This window comes from Oenanthe melanoleuca, chromosome 12 (genome assembly GCF_029582105.1).
Source record: "Oenanthe melanoleuca isolate GR-GAL-2019-014 chromosome 12, OMel1.0, whole genome shotgun sequence".
NCBI lineage: Eukaryota > Metazoa > Chordata > Aves > Passeriformes > Muscicapidae > Oenanthe > Oenanthe melanoleuca.
In genome coordinates this window covers 9925848-9949686 of record NC_079346.1, presented here as the reverse complement: position 1 = coordinate 9949686, position 23839 = coordinate 9925848, and positions in this window count along the sequence as shown.

The window sequence follows — 23839 nt, the reverse complement described above, 5'->3', positions numbered from 1 at the left end:
TTTGTGGACAAGAGGACACTCTATATATTTTCCCTTCTGGGCAACAATGGCTTCAACTGAGGAAGGAGCAAATATAATGAAGAAAATCTTCTCATATTGAAATACATTTTTCTATTAAATATAGAGGTCAAAGGAGAAAAAGTGAGAGAGGAAGAGATCCCGGCAAAGGTTTATTTAATATATGCTACATTTATATATTTTTTGAGTTACAGAGAATAAATTGAGCATTTTAATGTATTCCATAATGCTGCAGAAACACGACCTTGAAGTTAGCACAGAAATCTATTTCAGCTTTTATTTAGCAGCTGTGTAGCCTTTCAGAATATGAACTTTAATAGGAGTAGAGTTAACAACCAATTGTCTTCACTCAGGCATGATCATAATCTGATTCATGAACACATACTCTTCTCCATTGCTATTTGTTTAATTTTCCATCCTTTGAAATAAGTGCTCAAATCCCTATTCTGGCTCCTAGATCAAGACTTAGGGCTCCTGTGTGTTTTATCTGTTTCTGTGAAAGAGAAGCTCTTGGGATAAGAAGCACACTCCAATCACTCAGAGAGCTTTTGGTGCCCTGAGAAAACTTCCACAGCTCACAGTTCTTCCCAAACTGATCTATCTTGCAGTCATTTTTAAGAAAATAAAATCAGAATTCTTTTCCTCTTGAATTCATTGAAATATGTTTCCAACTTCAGAGAGATTTTTAAAAAAATTGTTTCAAGTTGAAAAATTCACTAAAATGAGCTTCTGTATGTCTCTGAGTATGTTTTTGGCCAGCCCATAATATACCAGGATAACAGCAGCCACCTCTCATTAAAATACACTTAAGAAAAACAAGAACTTTGTAGCAGTAGATGAACAACTCACAAAAACACAAAGAATGAAGAACCAGCACCGAGCAAGCCCTGTTCCAGTCCACTTGCTGCCTTCTTGATTGATGGGCTGGAGGAAAGAAGCCGCATCTCTTGATGGGAAACATTTCACTGCTGGGCTCCTTTTCTGCCTGCCTGTCTGGAGGCAAGTGATGGCTGAGCACAGAGCCCTGCACCTGCTCCAGCAGGTGTTGTTTGCTCAGCAGCACCGTTATCATTTCTGAAAACCCACCCAGAGCTCTGCTCTGCCCCATCCCAGCCCCATCCTTTGAGGCTCACAAGGTCTGATCAGAGGCTGCCCTCTCTTCCACCTCCCAGTCACCTCTGGAGAAGGCAAGGAAAGGGAGAGGAGGCAGAGGAGAGGAAGGAAGTAGTGAGTGGTGTAAATGAGCAGAGAAGGAAAAAGTTATCCACCCAAAAAAATGCACAGAGTGAGTGTGGCTGACAAACTGTCACTGCTGGTGTCCTTCACTTCCCTGGCTGTCATTTGTAATTCATCAGAAGCAGAGAGAGGACTCAGAATCATAACAGGGTGGCATCTTCCATCACAAGAAACTCCGTTCTTCTAATTAACTTTCCCACTGACCCGGAGACAAACACTCAGTGTGCGCGGCACGGGGAGGGGACTGCACTCTGTGTCTCCACGTTTACAGCACTGCTGCTTGATTGCTTTGTGGGGACAGGGGGGGATTAATTTGTGCCTCTAAAGCATGCATGGATAGTCTTTAAATTTGCTTGAAACAGAGGTTTCCTCTGCCTGTCGTGATCTGCCCTTGTCTGAAGGGAAACGTGCCTCCTGTGCAGCGCAGCAAACAGCATGGAGAGTCCATCCAGAGGGTTCTGGAGGAGTGCTCTGAGTCCTTTTGTGGGAAAAACTGATTGCTGGGCCTCACCCCTCTCTCATGGATGTTGGCTTTACACAGCTGGTACCAAACCCACCCCTCATCTTACAGACAGGCAGAGGGAGGACCAAAGCTGTGCTCCAGGGAGCACAAATCAGACCAAAGATCCAGCTCATGCCATCTCTTTTCTTAAACATTCTCATTCTCAGCATTCTGTCATTCTCAACAACTGGGTGGAAAAATAGCTGTAAACCTCTCAATTTCTTGGCCAGTGGTTTGTGGCTCAAGTAGTCCCATAGATTTGGGGAAAGGTGATGCTCTAATCTGAGCAGGGATTGAGTTGGGGGCAGGTCACAGGAATCCAGGTGCACAAAAACAAGGTTTCAAAAAACTTCAAGGTTTCCAATATAAGATTGCAAGGCTTTAAAAAGGTATGCTAAAATATAGTCATCCAACCATTGCAGAAAACCTGGTCTTGAAGAACTGATTTATTATTGATGCCATGAGATGAAATAATTTTTAATGTTCCTTTTGTAATTGAGCAGTAGGATCCTAATGGACTATAGCCAAGCTGGACCTAAATGTTAGAGCAAGCTACCCTGAAAGCAGTAACTGCCTGATGCAACAGCCTGGAAATCTTGGGGTGACTTGACATAAATTAACAAGTAGAGGTTTATAATGCATTAAATATGACAATTAATCTTACAGTCAGTGAAGCAGCTTCTCTCTGAGTTATTTTGATGTCAAATTACATTTTACTTTACTCTCCCTGAATCCCCTGGTCTCACTCAAGATGCAATAAATTTTATATTCACAACACCAATCAGTAGAGCAAAAACTGTTAAAGAAGAAGGTAAAAATGAAGTTGCTTATTCAGAAAATAGGTGGCTACAGCAACCTTATATAATCCATGTGTCTCAAAATCAGTTATTACTTTAAGGAGGTGGAATTGGTGGCCACATAGTTTATGTGAAGCCTGCCCAGGCTGCAGGCTGTTTCCTAGGGCTGCAAACAATTCTCTGTGGAACCCATGCCATAATGCCAGATAAAGCTCAGCCAACAGTGCTGCCTCTGCCATGAAGCACAAAGCCTTGCCACAATTATTATGTTCAATTAGTTTTCTTGTCTAGTTTGAGCAATTACATCCAAGGATTTTTTTTTATTTTTATGAAATATGCTTACAATACATCCTCCCTTCCAATTTCTCATTGCACGGATAAGATTGTTTCTTTATACCATGGATGAGGAGATCAGTGGCAAGCTAAGCACATTGCAGAGCCCACCATGTGTCTGGTAGGCACTTTCAGAATTTTATGAGGGCAGCAACTTGTCATTTGACTGGTCATTTGCAAAAGATATATGAAACATAGTCAGGAAAGCTGAGGATGAAGTGTTGTTGTTTATTGCAGAAAATTTGATGGGTCCTTCCATGGAGAGAGGTGGCAGAAGCAGGATGACCTTGGGGCTCACCAGTCCTGCTGGAAACAGGCAGATGAGATAAAAACAGTTGTCAGTATTTGTGCACATGCAGCCAGAAGTAAGGGGAAGAACCAGTAGAACCCAATCAATGGGAGCTGGGATCAAGTACAAAGATGGGTAAAGTGGATAGAGTGTGTAGATAAAAAAGGTATTCACATAAATTTGACTTTGGGGATTGACACACATGATCAGTTGATTGGGGGTCACCTTGACAGCAGAGCCCTCAGTCCCCTGGCATGGAAGGTCATGTCCTCCACCTCAAGCACTGCCCAATATTTCTGGAGGACCAACATTCAGATTCTAGAATCTAAATGCTCTTTTGGGTTTCCCAGGCTGTTTAATTCACTCAGCTAGAAATAATCCTGGCGTTCAGCAGGGCACGGCAGGATGTCTGCTGGGAGGTCATGGATTAATTTATTTAGTCTATAAATTAGGAAGAAATACCAGTCTCAAATGTAAGCAAGACAGATGCTGAGGAGAGGATTGCAAGCCAAAAACCATTAGCAGGAGCTTGCACACTCTGTGTGTGTGTATTAGCCCTGGGTCAGCAGAGTGGGGGCCTGGAGCCTCCTGATCACTGATGTGAGATGAAAAAGCTCCTCAACAAATGGGCCCTGATTTCACCTGCACTCAGCTACCAAGGGGGCTGTTTCTGAATGGCCAGGTGTGGCCTCCTGCCCCAAGCCTTGCCAACTTGCACATGGCTGAATGAATCTGCTAAAATGATCAGCTGGGAAATGGCTGATATCGTTAAATACCATTTAAGCTGTCATTTTTATGTGTAGAGTCAACACCCCTCATGATGAATGGGTCAGCTCCCACCTCAGGGAGTGATCATTGCAGGTGTGTTGCTGCCTTGGAAAAACATCAGGGTCTTGCTTTGCCCTGGCTTATATTTAAGCCTGCAGCACAGTTTATGCAAAGGCAAGATTGGGCCCTTAGGAACCATGTCTGCCACAAGGAGCATGAGAAAGAATAAAGGAAGAAGCCTGATGTCAGATTCTTGATTTTGCTGAAGTTTCAACACAGCACAAATTCCCAAAGCCCCAGGAAGGAGTGCTGAAATTTTCTTTAGCAGACTAATGATGTTTGAGGCTATTTTTCTTGTTGCAGACAAGTGCACACCAATAGCAACAAAAAACAAGCCTAATGAACCTGCAGAAACGTATGGCCCTAATGAAGATGAAAGCCTCTCTTGCAGCCACCTTGCCTAGAAACACACACCAAAAAGGAGAAAATTAAAAAAAAAGAAAAGACAAGGTGCCAGCTGCTTGGAGAGATTTCAGATGCACAACTGGGTCTGCAAAAAGGAAGAAAGGGAGGAAAGGAAGAAAAAGCTTTTTCCCTGGGGTTCTTCTACAGGATCATTCTTCATTGCAGCTGAGTTTGCATTAAATGGCACAGCTGGTTGGAGGAGGAAGGCTTCTGGGTGGAGAGAATACAGAGATATATATTTTTAATGGGCTCATAAGTTTCTGGAGAGAGAAATGAAGAGCTGTTAAGCTTCTTGAGCTGAATAGTTCTTCTGATTCCAAGAGCCCTGAGTGTTGCATTGCCTCTGGTGATTGTCAGCTCTCTGCCATCCTCACTCCATTTGTTATTTTATTTCTGTGAGAACAAACAGCCTATCCCCTGATAAGATTTACAACTAATGCTGAGGAGGAATTTACAGAAAATACCAAAACTTGTACTGTAAGGCTTGTTGGTTTTTACTGAGATCTGTTCCAGGATAGAAGACATTACTTTACCAGCTTTCTCCTCTGGAAGACGCCTTCGGGGCTCAATTTCATTTTTTTTTCCTAGTGAAAGAAGTTTGTCTTATATCTGCAGCCCCTTGTGATCTGTTGGAGTGGCAGGAAGTGAAGTGGCAGGGCTCACTGGCTGAGTTTTGGGGCAGGCAAGGCAGGACTGGCAGGAGGTGCTGCCTGTCAGCTGAGGTGGGTTGGTGGGGCTGTGCTGCAGCCCCTGGCCACATCCTCACCAGTGCCACAGCAGAGCTCACAGCTCCAAGAGCCAGCACTTCTCACACTCTGACAAAACATTGATTTGAAGATACATAAAAACCAGTTGCCTAATGAATATTGCTTTCCTATGAGGGGGAATAAAACTTACCAGCAGCAGACTTAGGTTCTGCCTTCACAGCCCTTCTGTTAAAAGTCTTTGGGTCACCCTGAATTTAAGAGCTGAGTTTGAGATGTTTTGTACAGGGCATATTTTGGAATAAGAAGAGCTCTTAAAAGTGATGATAATTTCTGCCATAACTGCCCCTTGCATTGCAGTGGTGCCTTCAGATTTAATTTTCAGAGAGGGAGTACATGTGCCAAGTACTGACCAGACTCAAAGCAGCACAGCCCAGGAGGATAATGTACACCTTAGGAAAGAGCAGAAATGTCTCACTTGCTAGCAACAATGAAAACATTTTTTCGAGTGAGACTATCTGGAAAATATACAAACAGGAGGAGGAAATTAAAAGGACAAAGCTCCAATGCTTAAAGATGTTTCAAAGGCAAAATTTAAGCTGCAAAGGGGAAAACAAAAAAGGGGGAGAGAAAAAGAAAATAAATCTCTGTCTCATGGGGCTGCTGCTACAGTCATTCTTCATTGCTGCTGCTGATTCTGCATTAGAGGTGTAGCTGATTAAAGATTTGGTTTTGGGGAAGGTTAGGGGTGAGGTAATACAGAGATATATATTTTTAATGGGCTTGTAAGTTATTGGAAGGTGAAATGAAGGGCTGTTCAACTTCTGAACCAGAACCTTGAATGCTACAACGTTTTACTAATTGCCTTTATGTCCCCAGTCTTTAGTTGTGTTATGATTTTTATTTGTGCACTGACCAGCAGGAGCTGTCCTCTGTTAAGATTTGTGACGAGTGTTTGTTGTTTGTCCCCAGCACACACTGCAGCACTGCTGATGATACCCATAAAGCATTCTCTGGTTGGATACAGGTCACTTTGGCATGGGACTGAAGACACATAACCACTCCCCACCACAATAAACTCTTCCACCTCTGGTTTGATGATACAAATCCTTTTAAGCTTCCAGCACAGGACCAGGAATGTTTGGCTGCACTGATCTGGTGGGTGCTTGGTATGATAATTCAGGTTTTCTCAAAATCTACTGATGGGCTGGCTGTGCATCAGCTGGCTTTCTGCAGGACCTGGTGCTACATCTGATCCTAAAACCTGGAGAAACTTTTCCTTGCCCTCTGCAGCTGGTTACAGAGAAATGCAGTCCCTGAGACTGAGCTTAGTCTTAGGACCAAGGGCTTAAAGCATTGGCTTGTGAACTTATCTGTGCCTGGAGTACATCACACCAGCATGTTCACTGCAATTCAAGCCTGTACAGCTACATATTGTTGCTTGTTAAAGCCATTTAGTTGAGGTAAAATACATTTTGTAGCTGCATATTTCTTCTCTTAAGCACAAAGATGTTTCTGGCTAGAAGGGCTCATGTGCCAAAAAGCCTCAGCTGCAGGTGTATCTTTGCATTAAATATAAGGGAAAAAAACACCCACAAAAGAAAAGAGAGATGATGGGTTTCTTCTCCTAACACCTCCGACTCAAGTGGTTTACTGAGATTTAAAATAAACAAAAATTGCTACACAGCCACCTCTTGCCCTCTTCCCTGAGAACCAGCCCTGGAGATGTGGAGTGTGGATAGCAGAAGCATTAGAGTGTGATAAATAAACCTATCATGGGGATAACAGAAGTCCTGGGCTGCATGTATCAGGTAGATAGAAGGAGAAAGAGATCACAGCAGTGAGGTGAAAGGGCAGTGTAGCATGCAGGTAATGTTTAAAAAGGAATTAGTTAAACAAAACAAAACAAAAGAAAACAAAACAAAATAGAAAAAAAAAAAAACCAAACAGAGTGAAAATAATGCCAAGAGGTGGACAACAGGAGAGAGGATGAGAAAAGACATTTATTCAAAGCAAAAGTTATGGGGCTGATTTCAGTGAGCAAGGTTACAAGGAATGTAGGAGAAAGAAGAAAAAAAAAAAAAGCCAAAAAACTAAACCACAAAACCAAAACATGTTGTTGGTGTTTTCAGTGAGAATCTTATCTGAATAGCTTCCTGATGTCTGGCCAGCTTTGGTGAAATCCTGCTTTACTCTTCATTTTGTTAATTGAGATCGTGAAGATATTTGATTGGAAAACAGAACTTTTGGGCTATTGTTTTCTTTTTAAATTGAATCTTTTTATGTTTTAATGAACAATAGGGACAGGAACACCTTGTTTTCATTATTTTTCCTTCCTTTTAACATTAGTAATGTACAACAAAGAGAAGGGAGATGAGATAGGATTGCTATTCTTAGTGCCTAATGCAGATGCTTGTGAATGCTGGAATAAAGATATGTGAGCTCAGATTGTCTTTCCCTCATTTACACATTTCTCTTGATAGAAATTATAAATTCATTTTTGCCTCTGCCTGGATTCTTCTATTTTTCATTTAATTTTCAATGCCTTGAGGTTTTTTTTTTTGTGTTACTTCGTGTTTCAGACCCAGCACCTCTCTGTTTGTATTGACTGTGACATTGCCTTTCTTTTGTGGGTCAGGATCATCACTGGGGCTCTGCTCCAAGGGTGCTTCAGGCTGTTCCTGTGGGTCACACCATCACTGCATCAGCAGCAAAAATCTGAAGCAATCAACCTTGTCCACAAAAGGATGGAGCCCGTGGTGACTTTAGAGTCTCAGCATGTCCTGCTGGTCTATTCCACAAATCTCTGCTGCAAGTGTTCACATTGCAAGGTCAGGGGATGTGTCATGGCAGACCAGGACAAAATCCAAGCAAAAATGGATTAAACCAATGTCTGAGGCACCAAGGGGGCTCTGGATTAGGTCCAGAAGAAGACTGTGATGTGGGGGTATTTCTCTGGGCAAGAAGGGGTGGCTTCCTTCTCCCTTCTACATCATGCAAATTCATGGTGCATTGTGAATTTACTTTTACTTGCATGTCTTTGGGTAAAGTGGAGAGCTGAGTTTCAGGAAAATAGAAGTTTTGCTAACCACAAGCTTTCAGAGACCACTTGCACAGCATGTCAAAAGGGAGATCAGCTGGTCTTTAGGGCAGGCATATTTGTGAAGAGACACCCAGAGCCATTTCAGAAATTAGTGCCTGCTCTCCACCTGCTTTTCAACTGAGTAGAGAGGCATAAGAAGTCCCCATGGATTTCTCCTGTCATGTACCTCTGAAATCCACCACACTTTGAATGAATTTCACCATCTAGCACTGACTGCACGTTGCTCCCCCCAAGATGTGACCACTACCCTCCATTATTACAAAGCCATGGGCAAAATACTGAAGAAAATGTCCTTCAGAGCTTTGTTAATGAGTGGGTTTTGAGATTCACAGTATTTGGCTTTGTGGTTGCTAGGTCTCTGTGCTGAGAGGTTGTCATCATCTGCCCTAGATAGAACATGATTAATAAAGAACTTTTTTAATGTAATTTTTGCAGCTGACCTTAATTGCACAGGTCAGAAATGAAAGCAGCTCACCATATGCCAGACATTAAGGTCTTGAGCAATTCCCCAGCAAACGTTGCACTCCCTGGATTGGATTGGAGCACAGCCAGTCTGCCCTCATTGAAACTTATAAATTGCCTTTATCTTGCTGGCAATGTAAAATTAAATTGGTATAAGGGATATTGCATTGTTGATGAAGATGTACAAGGCAGAGTTAACTCCAATACAGTGAACTTATCACGAGATATGAAAAATATCTTAATTGGCTCAGCACCTTCCTTGCATGGCCTTGAAGAAACCCAGTGTTCCTGAAAACTGCAGTAACACTAAAGAAAATAGTCTTTGTTCATTCTCTTTGTGTGTTTGAATTGTGCAGCTTTTCCTATGCTGCTCATGAGCAGAGGAGCACAGAGCAGGATGCAGAGTGGTTCAGATGATGCTGTAGCCAGCTATGGCTGATTTTAACAAGTGTGATGTATTTATGGACTGCAATCCTTCCCTTGCTACAATTCTTCCCCCAGCTCTATTTCTGTCCAGGGTCCATAGAGAACTCCTTTTATCAAGTTTTCTCATCTCTAGCTGTAGTGACAGTTGCATGATGTAAATGTAGGAGCAGCAGGGAATCATTGGCTAGAGATGAAGTCTGGTGAACATTAACCCTTCTGGGTTCTCTTAACTTTTAACCTCAGAATTTAGAAGTAAATGACAACGAAAATCCTTCCAGTAATTTTCTCTTTACATTAACCCAATCAAAGACATTTAAATCAGCCAAGACCTTTTGAGTCAGTGTGTCTTGCTTCCCTTGAGCCAGAGTCCTTGTGGTCTGTTACTTGTCTTTGAGAGAAGATTGGGAAGTTATTGTATTACTCACTTGTTACAATCCCTCTAGAATTATAACCACATTAATGTAATTGTGCCAAACTGAGGCAGACATTTTCCAGAGAGGAGGAGTGAGCAAGGCAGGGTTTGTACTCTCAGGGGTTTATATTCCCAAACTGCACAGCTGCATCGAGACTGCTGAGCCCCAGAGCAATGGGGCTGATTGTTCCAGCACACTGCAAAAGCCACCAAACATCCCAAGGGTCTATCCCACTTCTGATTGATGTGCATGCAGTGGTGGATTATGTTACACACACAGAGGGGAGGGCATTGCCAGCAATTCCTGATCCCCAAATCAGAATTCTGTGCATCCTGCCATGAGCCCTGGGGTCTTTGTGGAAAAGGGCACAGGCTTCTGGCAGCTACAGCTGCAAAAGGAAAAACAGGTGGGATGAGTGAGTGAGAGGCTGGACAGTGAGCTCTGAATCTCCATCAGTGAGCTCTCCTTGACCCTGGGTGATATGTGCAACTGGACAGACCCCCTGAGTGCTGGATGGCAGAATCATTAAGGGATTTATGCCCTCAGCTGCTGCACTCAGATGCCCACTGTCCTTGACATGAGACCCAAGCTCCCTTAGGTGGAAGGGTGGCTGAATATTCCTCTGTGACCCTAGAGATGGTTTCAGCACTCAGACTGATGCTGCCTCCAGCACTGAACCTGGAATGAGGTCAATGCACTTTGAACACTCCTTCACTCACATTTATATCAGTCAGTATGGACCATATTCAGTTTTGGAGGGTTCCCACAGGAGCCTTCTTGTGAGTTTGGGGCCATCTGAAAATTGGCAGTGCTCAAAGTGCCAACAGCAGGATCTGGTGCAGGGTCAGGGGAGGAGGGGGTACCCCACGAACCATCCATCTGGACACAGGAGGAATCAATACCTTGCAGCCCCTAGGTGTTAGGGTGACAAGCTCTAATAAATGCAGCAGATGGGGATCTGGTAGAAGTCTTTAGTAGGCTGGCTGAGTGCCTGACAAACCACAGGGAGAAAATCACAGTATTAAAAGAAGCCCCACGCAGAAATGCATTGAAACTCTGCCAGCAAAACATCCTACCAAAGGGCTTCCTGCACAGCACAAGTCAAACCTGCTGCCTCCTCTGTCCCCTTCCTCCTTTTTTCCCACCCTGATGCCATGAAAGAGCCTTGGTGAGCATCTCACCAAGCATCCATCTCCCACCCTGCCTCTCCTCTTGCTCTCCCAGCCCCTGAGGGATGAACAAGCAGCATCCAGGTTGTACATGGGCCACGTCTGGAAGTTTTCAAAAAGACAGAGAGAGAGAGAAATATTTCAGCAGAACATATCTGTTAACTGGCTTCTTCACCTAATTAGCTGTGGAAAAGTCACCAGATGGACACAGATTTTAATGATGGCTTCATTCAGAGTCTTGGAGGAGTGGGTTGGATATAAGAGATAATTATCTTGACTTTTAGATGTAAAAAGATTCTATTTTATTCTGCTTTTTCCCCCTCTAGTTCATTTTTAATGAAAGAGAGGAACAGTGAAATTCAAAACATCAAATAAAAAAAGGAAGGTTGACAATCCATCGTTTAATCTCTGCTTAGTGCCAGCCTGGAGTGACATTTCTAAGGATTGGTTTGATGGGAAGCTTGTTTGTTCATAAATTGCCACAAAATGGCATTCTGAGTTTAGCCAGGGACTTCCCCCCTCCCCTGTGTGCTGGGAGGAAAGTTAAAGCCATATGATTAAATGCTTCAGGGATAGAAGTGAATTTTCATGACACAGAAAGGAACATGGAGAGGAAATGTCACTTTTACAACTATTCTCCTTCCTACCCTTGATGCCCATGGATCCTACAGTAAGAGGCATCAAGTAGAAACCATGAGAGCATTATCCACTGGTGTACAGCAGCATCAGAAGGTGATAAACACCCCAGAGGGGCTGCTGGGACCCTCCTTTAGCACAGAGAACTGAGCCTGTGCCTGAGAGCTGCCACTGCTGTGGGTGGGTGAGGGAGGGTGCACAAAAAGCTGGAAACAGGAGAGCTGAAAGAAACTGGGAGGTGACAGAGGACAACTCCTCCTCGTGGTGCTGGGGAAAATTCATTTCTCTACAGGTCTCCTCCTGCCTGCTTCCACCTGGCTGTGGAAAGGAAAAAGTTCATAAGCAGCCAGAGCACTGAGCAGCTGCAGGCACGAGGAGTGAGCTCTCAGGAGCTAGGATTAAAGAAAAGTGAGGCAGCATCCCAGTGAGAATGTGCTTTAAATGAGTGCCATGCTCAGGTCTGGGTATGCTCTGAGTAACACCCACAGCCTTTGATCAGATTGATCTGGGTCCAGGTGGAGTCTTACAGCTGGTGCCTGGAAGTGGATTTTAATTCAAACCTTATCAGCAGCATGGACACTCAGACCTGAAAAGTGTGGGGGCTCATACACATCTCAGGGATCAGCCTTTTCTGTGCCCTGATCTGATTTTGAGGGGAATCTGTTCTTTTTGCCAGGCCCTTCCATCTCCATCAGTGCTCCCCAACATCTGATGGAAAAAGGAAGAACACAAACCGGATTCAAAATACAACAATTTACCACCTTTCTTTTGAAACTACCCTGATGGCTGAGAACTTGCAGTATATGGCTATGAAATTTGGCCATTGTCATTCAAATTGAGTGTAGCCTCTAGGGACAAGCTTTGCATTCCTGTATCATAGTGAGGGGCCTGATAGTAGAGCACATTGAGGGGAATGCAGTATCTATAAAAGAAAAGAGGAACAAAAGACAAAAAAGCCTTCCATTTCTGAGAGCTTATACAGGCATCTGGATAAGTGGATCCTGTTGTCCATGACTGAAATAACTGGGACCTCTGAAGTCCAGAAAATGAGGAAACCACTTGAGAACAACGTTGTTGGAGAGGCTTTAGCATTCACTCTGCCAGGGTAGCCCATGAGACCAGCCTTTCACACAGTGCTCCAGCCCTCTCTGTGCAGCTGCTGTGCAGAAGAAAATTTGCAGAAATAGAAGTTGATGGGAAAATTCAAAGTAGGTCATTCAGAGCTCTTGCAATGCCTTCCTTTCCAATCACATTTTCAGTAAAGAAGGAAAGGATAAATAGGAAAACATTTATTGTTATGGTTACTATTATTGTTGTTGTCATTATTTTACCATCATTTTCCTAAATTGTCATCAGTCTTGTGCAGATTATGGCTCTACGAAATATTCAGGTGTAAAGTCTAAACTCTTTTCCCAAGACTTTGCAGTAAGTTCAGCTGACAGCCCTCCCAGCCTGAGAGGAAAGGGTTTGGGACAAAGTCCTGTGTCCATAGGAAAAAGTGGGACAATCCCCCAGCACAACACTGTGAATCACAACAGAGATCCTGGACCAGTTGTGGCTGTAAATAGAACTATATGGATAGGTAAATGTAGATATGGGCATATCCATACACACTTGTATATAAAGCTGTTGGGTGGGTGCTAGAAATTATTATTATTGCTTTAGTGTGTTCAAGAAAGGTGGGTAAGAATAAAAGCTTACCTTGTAACCAAAATTATGTTAAGGTGTAATTAGGGATAAGAGTAGCATCAGCCAGAGTGGAGCTAAGCAAGAGACCTTGGGCTTGTAGAGTTTATCCAATAAAAAGTGCCACACTGAGCCCCACGAGCTGGTGGCCTTGGTGTGCCTTCCACAGAATGCCTGGCCTTTCACCAGAGGGCTCTTTCCTGGTGATTTACTGAGGACCTTGTTTAACACGAGATCAGACATCATTTCCAAACCCATTAAATTGTTTTTGGCTTAGCAATGTGGCTAGATTTTTCATTCTAGCTTTCCTAGGGGCTTTATTAAAGTGTGAAGCTGCTTTCTGTGTTTCAGATAGAAGTAAGTGTGGTATTCATCATTTTGAGCTGCTGGTATTGAACAGCTGCCTTTGCTTTTGGTGCACCCTGGAATTTCAGCCTGTTTCTGTATTTAACTAACTGATTAAAAATAGGTAGAAAAGTCTCTGTGTTGCAAAGCCATTCAATATTTGGAGAGAATCTTAAAAAAAAAAAAAAAAAAAAAGAAGTCTACTACAGAACATTCATGGCTTCAAGCTTTAGAAAAGGAAAATGCTCAGAGATTAGTGTGGGGTCTTTTCTTTAAGCACTGGTGATTGTCTGGATGAATTTTTTGAACAATCAATACAGGCAGAGGAACTGGATGTGCTGAGACCTTCCCCAGCAGTGCCCAGGCTCTCACAGAAGCTGATCACTCATTAGAAATGCCATGGTCAGGCCAGGGTGACCAAATCATCATGAGGTTAAAGCTGTATCATTACTGATGTCACTTAGAGCAGGTGATGACCTGAGTTCTTTCTTGTTTTAGCTGTGCTCTAATAATGCTTTTTTTTTCCTCCCATTCCCTATTTGTTTACATGGAGTGAGGCCATCAGAGTGACAAGTTGAGTTAATGAGATGGTTCATCATTTCCTCTTTTTGTAATTTTAATTCAGCAGATTGTTGCCTTGCATCTGCATGTGTGTTGGTGTGTCTCACACTCCTCTGACACATCACCTTTCCAGGGCCATAATTTTTCATCTAAGATTATGGACAAGCATTTGGAAAGTGGCCTCAACCACTGAGGCGAGGCGAATTTGGATCATTTTTATGAACCAAGGAGTAGAGTGATGCATAAAATATATGTCAAATTAGAACCAGTGCTTCACTGCAAGAAAGACACCAATTAATGGGTTCTGTGGGTTTGGGTTTAATAGAGCAGAAGATTTACCAGCCTTTAAAGGCTTAATACCAACACTGTTTTTTTGGGTGAAATCATTTGTCAATGGCTTAGAGCTTCCTGATTTCCTTTGCAAACAGCACAGAGACTGACAGCGCTGTTGTGCTCCTTGCTAAAAGTGTTTCTCAATCTTTTTCATGGAGAGAGCTTGAGTGAACAACAGGATGCATTTTATGTAGGGAATATGAAGAAATAAAACCAACACAGATAAGAATCTCTCTCTGCAGCTGTGACTGGCTCTCACCAGCATCAGTGGTGTGATGAATGCCAGGTTATTTGTCTGGCTTTGTCAAGTGCCTCCTCCTCTTCCTTTATTCAGAAATCTTTTTTTCCAGGTTACCTGCCCTTGGTCTTCATAGTTTAAGATGAGGCACAACCATCAATCTTGGTGCAGAGCTGCCACAGGATCCCAGAATGGTTTGGGTGGGAAGGGACCTTGGAGACCATCTGGTTCCTTGCCCCTGCCATGGGCAGGGACAGCATCCACCAGAGCAGTGTGCTCAAAGCCCCCTCCAACCTGGCCTTGAGCACTTTCATCTCATGAGACAGGGAAACTGAACTGATGGTCCAGAACTAGTGGGTTTTCTTGGGGCAACCCTATAAAATCTGATGGGAGTTGTGTTAGAAACCATCCTATCTACAGGTAGATTCTTCAACATGCCATGACTTTGCCTTGTCAGTAGGGAAAGAGGTTATGCCCAGGTGGCACAGGATTTATTCAAATTTATACAAAGAATCTTTTTTCTTGGGTGTATTCAATGCTAAGCATGACTTGCAGTGAGTCCATGAATATGTCTTTAAAATCACCAAGACAATGAGCTTAAAAAATTATCATGTGTTCTTTAATCCTCATAAACAAAGGGATTTGCCATGCAAGATTATTTTAAGAGCATTCTTAAATGACTCGTTATTCCTTAACCACATTGTGTTTGTGAAAAGCACGACTATGTGGTTTTTCAGATAATATTATTCCAACATAAGAATGCAAAGCACTTCTTTAAAAAAAAAAAAAAAAAAAAAGCAAACAAGCAAATGGAATATAAATAAAGGAGAAACGCAAAATATTTGGACTGCTGAAGTTCCTCCAGGGTTATTTTATGTATTTTAGAATGGTTTGCATTTCCCTTGCAAAATTTCCCTTGCATACAAAGGAAAGGGAGAATTTTCAAGGATCTGAGGCTACATAAGAGTTTGAGCAAAGAAAATCATGGTCATAAAAATACTGTTTGTGTTTTGCAGTGACATACAACTTGAGAAGAGCCTTTCTTGGATCTTTGCTTCAAGTGAGAGCTCTTGTTTGCATACCACTTCCACACCAGCTATCACAGAACACATCAAATGCTAATTCAGACCACAAGAAAATTCTGAGGTCACTAAGAGTAGAATTTTACAATGCCTGATCAAGAGATAATGCAAGATATTTGCTTAACCAATGAACTTTGTTTACAGCAAATTCTAAAAAACTTTACCCAGGCTGTCTTTACTAGTGAGATGTTTAGGTGCAAAGAGAGAAGAGCTTAAGGAATCCCTGAATCTCCTCTTTTACCCAGGAGAGGCCTTTGGAGAAGATGAATCTCATTGAATTTCATACCTATATTTGTGTAAGCCCCACTGATGGATATGAGAATGATGTCTCCCCTCAAGAGGACTTGAGAGCTGTATATCATGCTCAGCATTGTGTTCCTCAAAGAGCTGGAGAAAATCAGAATTATAATCTAACTAATTTGAGAAGATGTCTACTGAAGGGGTAAATTATCATGCAGAATGTGTTCTTTTATTGTAAAGCTGTAATCTTATTTTATGTTCTACTAATGTTGTACAGTGAGCAGTGACCAGGGGAGTGCCAAAAAACATAATGATCGTTGTTTGTTATAGCAATATTTTATATTTTTCATTAATATAGAGATGTTTTCACTGAGGACAGTGAAAATTCTGTTGTAGGGCAGGATAAGAAAACATATCTATGCTTTCCTTAAATATACACCAATTATATCTTCTTGCTTTTTTAAAATCAGCCTTGATCTCAGCTATTGGTTGATCTCCTCAGTAACCAAAGAGGACTCTGAAATGTGCTCTCAAAGGTTTGCTCTTGAGTGGGCCAAAATACAGCTTACTAAGAAAAGGAAGTTTGACTTTTTGAGGAGCTGGTGGCAAGATGAGGCTGATGGGCCAGTGGGCAGGGTTTGATGCTGGAGGACAAGGACAAGGACAAGGACAAGGACAAGGACAAGGACAAGACAAGGACAAGGACAAGGACAAGACAAGGACAGGACAAGGACAAGGACAGGACAAGGACAAGGACAAGGACAAGGACAGGACAAGGACAGGGCAAGGACAGGGCAAGGACAGGGCAAGGACAAGGACAAGGACAGGACAAGGACAAGGACAAGGACAAGGACAGGACAAGGACAGGACAAGGACAGGGCAAGGACAAGGACAAGGACAGGACAAGGACAAGGGTGCCTTTGAGCTGCCTGGTGTCGTGGTACCACCATGTGGCCCTTCCCCTGCTGAGGAGCAGGTTGCTCTCAGGGAAGCTCACTCGGTGCCCTGCTCTGCAGCAATGAGGGTGCTCAGGAATGGCTGCTGCACTGTTCTTTGTGCTTTCTGCTAAAGCCCTGCTCAGGCTGAAACCCCCAAGACCAATCCTATTGCTGGACACTCGAGGAGAGAAGTGAAAAAGGGAATGGAAAACCCCAAGGGATGGGGCCAGCTTGGCCAGGCCATCAACCCCACAGGTCAGCTCTTCCTTCCAGCATCTCCAGCTCTGCTCCAGCAGTTCTGCCATACAGGAGGTCTTGCTGTAACAGGCCTCCTGCAGCTGTGACACTGTCACTGTCCAGACTTTCCAGCCCGCTCCATCTGTCCACCTGTATTTTCCCTTCCCCATGGACAGCAGAGTTTGGATTAAGAATTGCTGGGCTGGGAGGGTATTCTACTTGTGGGAAGAGGATTCTGGATAGCTTGAGAGCAGCCTCTTCATTCCCTTTGAAGGAATGGCAGGACTGTTGGAAAGTGGTGGCATCAGTGGCTGTGCCCACAAAAACAGAGTGGAAGGAAGAAATAGCACTGGCACCTTGCAAGAAGTGGTGATGCTGGAGTGAACAGCAAGTGCTCTTAATAATGACAGCCACCTGTTTCATTAGCCATAGCCTCAAACAGAAAGGATGTGGGCTGCAAATCACCATGCAAAGCAGGCTGGCAAGGACCAGATAGGGGCTGGGAGTTGCCAAAGCCTCTGATAGCAGCTGAAGCAACAGATGTGTTGCACCAAAGAGTGCCAGGAAGGGAACAAATGGCCATGGCTGCACTTCCCCTTGGGCAAAGCAGAACGGTGACACTGCCATTTGGCAATATTTTGGCAGTTCTTTATATGGGTAGTTGACCTTGATTTGCAAGGCTGATATTTTAGTGTCCTCCAGTTGGCACTTGCTGTATTAGCCACCTAAAGACATGTCAGCATGAAACCTGGACATAAAAATTTATCCCAGCCTAATTCATGGAAGGGACAGGAACTTATGTTGCACTAGCATGCCACTTGCATAAATTGCATCTCATTGCTTTTTATAGCTTACAGATACACTATAAATTTTGTAAGAAGAGAGAGGAAGGGAGCTAAATAAGATTGAATACATGCAGAAAGAGAAGTTTCTTTTCCATCTAGTTTCCAGAAAAGCAGTTGCTTCCCTTTGTCTGGAGGTGTGAGCTGTGAGGCTGAGCAGAGGATGAATTTCAAAAAATTCAAAGCCTTGGCTTGACTCAGCCATGGCACCCTCAGCTGAGCTGGCCAGGAGCAGAGCAGAAGCCAGGCTGGCTGCTGCTGAGCGCCCCTGGAGCTCTGCTCTTGGTGAATGTGCACCCAGTGCTGAAGGAAGGGAGGATGAGACTTGACTGAACCTCTGCCAAGACCCATCAAAGGCAGAGATTTGAAGAAGGATAGCCCTTTGAGGTTAAGGAGAGCTAGGCTGTGTTTCTGGCTCTGTCTCATACTCCTGGGGTGACCCTGGGCAAGGCGTTTAATCATGCCAAAAGGAATAGCAGCTGTATCCTCACTTTACAGGGCTGCAGCCGTGTTGAAAGGACAGATTAATTAAAGTTTAGGAGAGACTCAAAGAGAACAATGACAAGTCTTACATAAATAGCTTGTTGCTAGAGCTAATGGGAAATGCAAGCTGCAACCCCCTGTGAATTTCTGACATTGCAACATTTGGTTACGAGCAGGTTGATGCAAAATAGACAACTTTGGCAAAATAATAAGGTCACTAATTTCTATTAGGAAGTATCAGCATATTTCATTTTGGCTTATTTCATGTACTTTCTGGCTTTTGAACTCCTTTTCCCAGCACAATCTATCATACCAGGGCTCTCAGGATGCCTTGTGGCACTGCAGTCAGAGGAGAAATTCTATCTCATCCTGACAGAGGTAATTTGGCTCTGTACCTCTGTAATAATATGCAAATCTCTCTAACACCATCTTTTTCAAATCACTACAGAAGTTCAGGCAAGAATCTGCTGCTTGTGAGATCAATCTAAAATTCAGATCTGTTTCAGCAGATCATAATATTTGAGTTGATGTCCACCACCCTATCTCCTACAGGTTTTTCACTCTCAGTTTTCTATCTCAGAAAAAATCAATGTATATTTAAGGATGGATTTTTTTTGGAAACCATATGTTCCTGCTACAAGAACACATTGATATCTTTTTGCTTATTGGCTATATGTGGTATTTAGTGACTACTTCCATTTTCCAATTCAGGCTAAAGCCCTTTGTGTTGCTCTATGAGTATATTAGAGCAGAAAATCACAGAATCCCTTATGAACTTAAGCTGATTTATAATACACATAAAAGGTGAAATAGGAGGAGATTTCTGCTTTTCACCATAAAGCAGGCAAAAACTGTTAATTCAGCCAAATATTCCACAGTGCCTGTAAATAAATCCAAATCCCTCAATATAAAATGAAATGGATAGGTTGTTAATCCATTAGAAATAAAATAATTGTCTTTTTTTTTTTTTGTTGCTGTATCCCTGACACAAGTCTGAGGTTAGATAGATGCATTGTAGGAACTATTTTGCTCATCTGTATGCAAATAGGTTGGGTAAAGTGTGGTTAAAAAAATGTATAAAGAAAAATAAAAGAGATTTGTAGGAAGATCAGGAAAGCAATGTTTCACATGGGAAAAAAAGGGATTTTGTTCTACATTTGACAGTGACTTACAAATTACTTCTTACTTTGGCATGATAAAATTACTCAATATCCTATCCCCCCCCAAAAAAAAATATTCAAATCATTTTTTGAAGGTAATTTACTATCCCATAAAAAACAACAACAGCAACAACAACAACAAAAAACAAAAAAACCCAACCAACCCTTAACAAAATCACATTGTTAGGACTTTCTTTGGGAAAAAATAATTTTTGTTTGGACTGTCATCAAAATGCATAATTTCAGGGAAATTGTAACATGAGAAATCAAAGAACCTGAAGTTTTGAGTAAAAGGAACTTTATGAAATTTTTCATACCCTGTCACTGAGTCCCTGTGAGCTGCCCATTTCCTCAGATGAATTCCCTGTAACAAAGCAGCAGGTTTTGGAGCTGCTGTGTTTATTAAGTTAGCCTCTGCTGCCTGTTCTGGCAGAAAAGATGTTCTTTGTGGGAGAAGTGTGCTAAATTTTGTATGTCCTGCATCACCCTTGGAAAGGGTTGGGCAGAGCTGCTAAAATTCCCAGATCAAAAGCAGATCTGTTTTTATGATATTTCCTGATGTTTGATGATTTAATCTGTGTGTGTATTACAGGTGGGTTCTCAAGGATCCTGTTTCCCTGACTCCTCTCCAGGAGCACAGCAGCATGTGGAGTTATTTCAGCACTCCTGAGTGGGTGCAGACTCCTGTGGTTTTGGGGAAGGATTTCCTGTGTGGCTGCTGGGGGCAGGAGCACAGAACCACACCCAGCTGATCCTGCCAGATGTGCTCCCACTTCAGTGAGGCTTTTACACCAAAAGGGGAAAACTAGCATCCTTTTGCTGGAGGTGATGGTGAAATTCATGCTGACTGAATTTTCACTCTGCAAAAGTCCTAGGGATTACAATCTCTTCCTGCATGTATCATTTTTTTCCCCACTGAAACTCTTAGGGCAGTTTTCTCCTGTGAGGCCACTGGCTCATACATCAGACTACTTCTGAATCATAATCTCCAAATCCAATTCTGACTCCAGACTGCATCTCATTTTTTGGCTGAGGACTGAGGGAAGCCTCCTTCTCCCCATATACAGGGACCCAGGGATCCTGTCATGGTTTCTGCTAAGCTGTGCTGCTCCCAAAGCAAGAGACAACAGCCTTATTTACAGGCTCCAAGTTATAAAGTGAGTCAATTAAAAAAAAAAAAAAAAAAATCACAGTGGATTTTTGTTTTCTGGACCAAAAAGCCAGAAACCAACAAACAGACCCTGGCAACAAACTCCCAGAGTGGTGGGAACTCCCACCTCCAGCTGCACATATGGCAATCCTGCCACAAAGGCACAGCACCCTCCTTCCCCCAGCCTGGAAGACAGAGGTGAGGAGAGCCTGTCCTTCCACTGTGCCTGTGCCATGCCTGATCCTGGTGCTGATTATCACATCTGTGCCTCCACAGCTGATGCTCCACCCCTCCACTTCCACCCAGCTTCCCCCCTTCCCAGCTCAAACTCATCAGGAGAGGGTAGGGAAGGTGCTTGAAAATTCCCTTTGAAATCTTGCCTGTGAGGCATGGATTTATCAAAGCAAAGAAGTTGTGTGTGTGAGCACCTGCCCTGCCATCACATCAAAGGAAAGAACAAGAAGGAGATTCAAAGGGGTGCCCTTGCTCCCCCCTCCCTATTTCTTGGTGCACACTCGTGTGCACACACATATTTCCCTGCCTTTAGAAGCCATGCAGCTTCTGCTGGGGCTGCTCCTTAAACTCAGGACTGATATGAAGATTCATAATTCCTCAGGACAGACACAGCATTCAGGGATTAACCAGCTAAAGCACTGCATCAGTTCCTGCCCTCAGCCCAGAGACAGATGCAGCTGAAGCAGTGGCTCGGGAATGGCTCCTTAAAAGGTCAGGATTACCCAGAAAAGCACATCAGCTCCTGTGCCAAAAGACAAGAGGGTGTTGTCTTTAGTACAGGTGACAGCTGACAAAACAGCCTTTCCCTTGTGTTCAATAAAAGCAACAGGCTCAGAGCCCCTCTCAACACCTTTATCCTGGCTGTCATTTGTGAAGCTCCTGGTACCAATAAGACACAGGTCAGGACAAAGACTGCCCTGGTTTCTTGGGGGTGAAGCACTGGCATATGCAGAGAGGTGACTTGAACTGCAGTGATGGAACAAACACACAGCAGAGTGAGGAGCAGAGCTCCAGTCTGAGTTTCAGACTCAGAGAGACAGAGATCTCTGGCTCCACATCTCTCCATAGCTGGGATGAGCTGAACTCTGGGCTCAGCTCCTCTGCAGGGTGATTTGCTCCTGTTGTTTCATGTTTCATCCTAGAGCAAGGATGAAAAGCAGCAGCCAGCATGGCTATAGCTGTCACTGCCCCAGGACAGTGGCCAGGACCTTCTCTGGCTTTGTGCTGTGCCCCCTGGCTGCTGCTTGCTCTGCTCTGTGACCTGTTCAAAGTTTTACACTTGGCTCATTAATGGACATGGTGAAGTGGGTCTGGAACTAGTTTAATGTAGAAAATCATTTTGTGTGTCAATCTGCACTCAGAGATCAGGATGAGAGTCTCAGGAAGCAATTCCATAGCAATGAGCATGTTTTCTTGAGGATGCAATGGTTTCATTCTCTCCGGGGTTCACCATCACCTCTTATTCAGTTTCTGCCATGCCCAATATCTTTAAGAAACACATATATCTGCAAATGCCCCTCTTCTCCTCAACCCTCATTTTTCTTCCCAGGCATGGTCATCATCCCTTGAACTTCAAGCACTTCTCCTCAGACCTCCCTAACTAAGATTATTTATTGATAGCCTCTTTCTTTTCTTTTTTCTTTTTATTTCCCTTTTGGCTCCATAGCTCATCAATTAACTGGAGAGGGTATTGATCAGTAATTGTGTCAGGTTTCCCAAAGGGTTCTGGGAAATGCAGCTGCTGCTGCTGCTTCAGATGATTGCATATGCTCTGTCTTTGATTCACAGAGCACAGCCAGGGAGTATTCTCACTCAATGTGACTTAAACGAGAAATGAGCTCACAATTTACCCTTAGGAGGGTATTATTTGCAGCTCTTGCTATATGGGTGTTTGACATTAAAAAGAAAACAGAAGAAGCCAGAACCTAACAATTAATTCCCACTGAGCCAAATGGAAACTTTAAATTGGGGGTCTATGGCAGCCTGACATACATTAACTCACAGCACTAAGCTACCTGGCTGGAAGGATATTTGTGCCTGGCAAACTAAACTTACAGTAGTAACATGATTTGTACCACAGTCCAATTTTACCCTTCTCCTTCTAAAGGATCAGTAAATTAAGTTGATGTTGGTGGCATTCTGTGCTGTAATACTGCTGCTGTAATCCCTACTGGGTCTCCCACTGCTAGCACAGATCCTAAATTTGGAAATTATTTGCTTAAAGAGATCAGCTATTGATTAATAAGGGATTTTATTTTTTTTTTTCTGAGACTTCATCTGCTTCTCTACATGAGGGATAATTCTGCCCTGGCAAGCCTGTAATTCCCAAGTCTGGGATTGTGTTGGCATTTTCAATGTGTGCCTGTGCAGGTGCTCACCTCTTTTCCATGCCAAAGCCTTACTGATTTCAGCTGAGGAGAAAACAACATGACATTGCCTTTGATTTTGGGACAATTCATGTGGACCACAGTATGCCTCTGGCTTAAAGACTCAGTATCTGTCTCACTGGCAATGTCAGAGGGAGCTCAAAAGCAGCTAAAGGTGGGGGGTAGCAAACTGACCCATCCACAAACAGCCTGGGGAAGAGCTGATTTATACATCTGAATATGGCAGATATTTCAGCTGGTTTGCAGCTGCCTCTGGCTGTGTCAGTGAGTCCAGCTGGGTCTGTGCTGAGCCCTCAGCAGTGCTCAGGAGGGCTGGGCCCCCAGACCATCACAGGAGGTCTGGGACATTGCATCATGCTGGCTCATTGATAAAATAGTCCATCCCCCAGGCAGCCCCCAGTTCCTGCTGTCTCTGGCTAGAAGCTGATGTGATGTTGCAGAAGGGGGCTGAGGAGAAGAGGCAATTTTTGGAGTGCCGGTGTTTTGGCAGTAGAAGAGGAATTGCTCTGTGTTCCTATGCACCCTTCTTTCTGCCAATAGGAGAGCTTTTGGAAATGTCTCCTCACTCAAGTTCCTCACTAAACATCCCCTGCACATCCCCAAAGCTCACCACAAATTAGTGTGAGGGAAATCATTCCTACTGACAGGATGTGACTTTGTCACACAGTCCTGAGTCTAAGACCAAACTTCTTGCTCTTCGAGAAGCCACTTAACAAGAGGAATTATTCAAACTACTCAGGCTTGGATCTTGAGCCCCTGACAAAACTTCAGGGATAATTTGATTGAAATAAGCTGTTGACAACCCTTGTGGGATGCTGCCA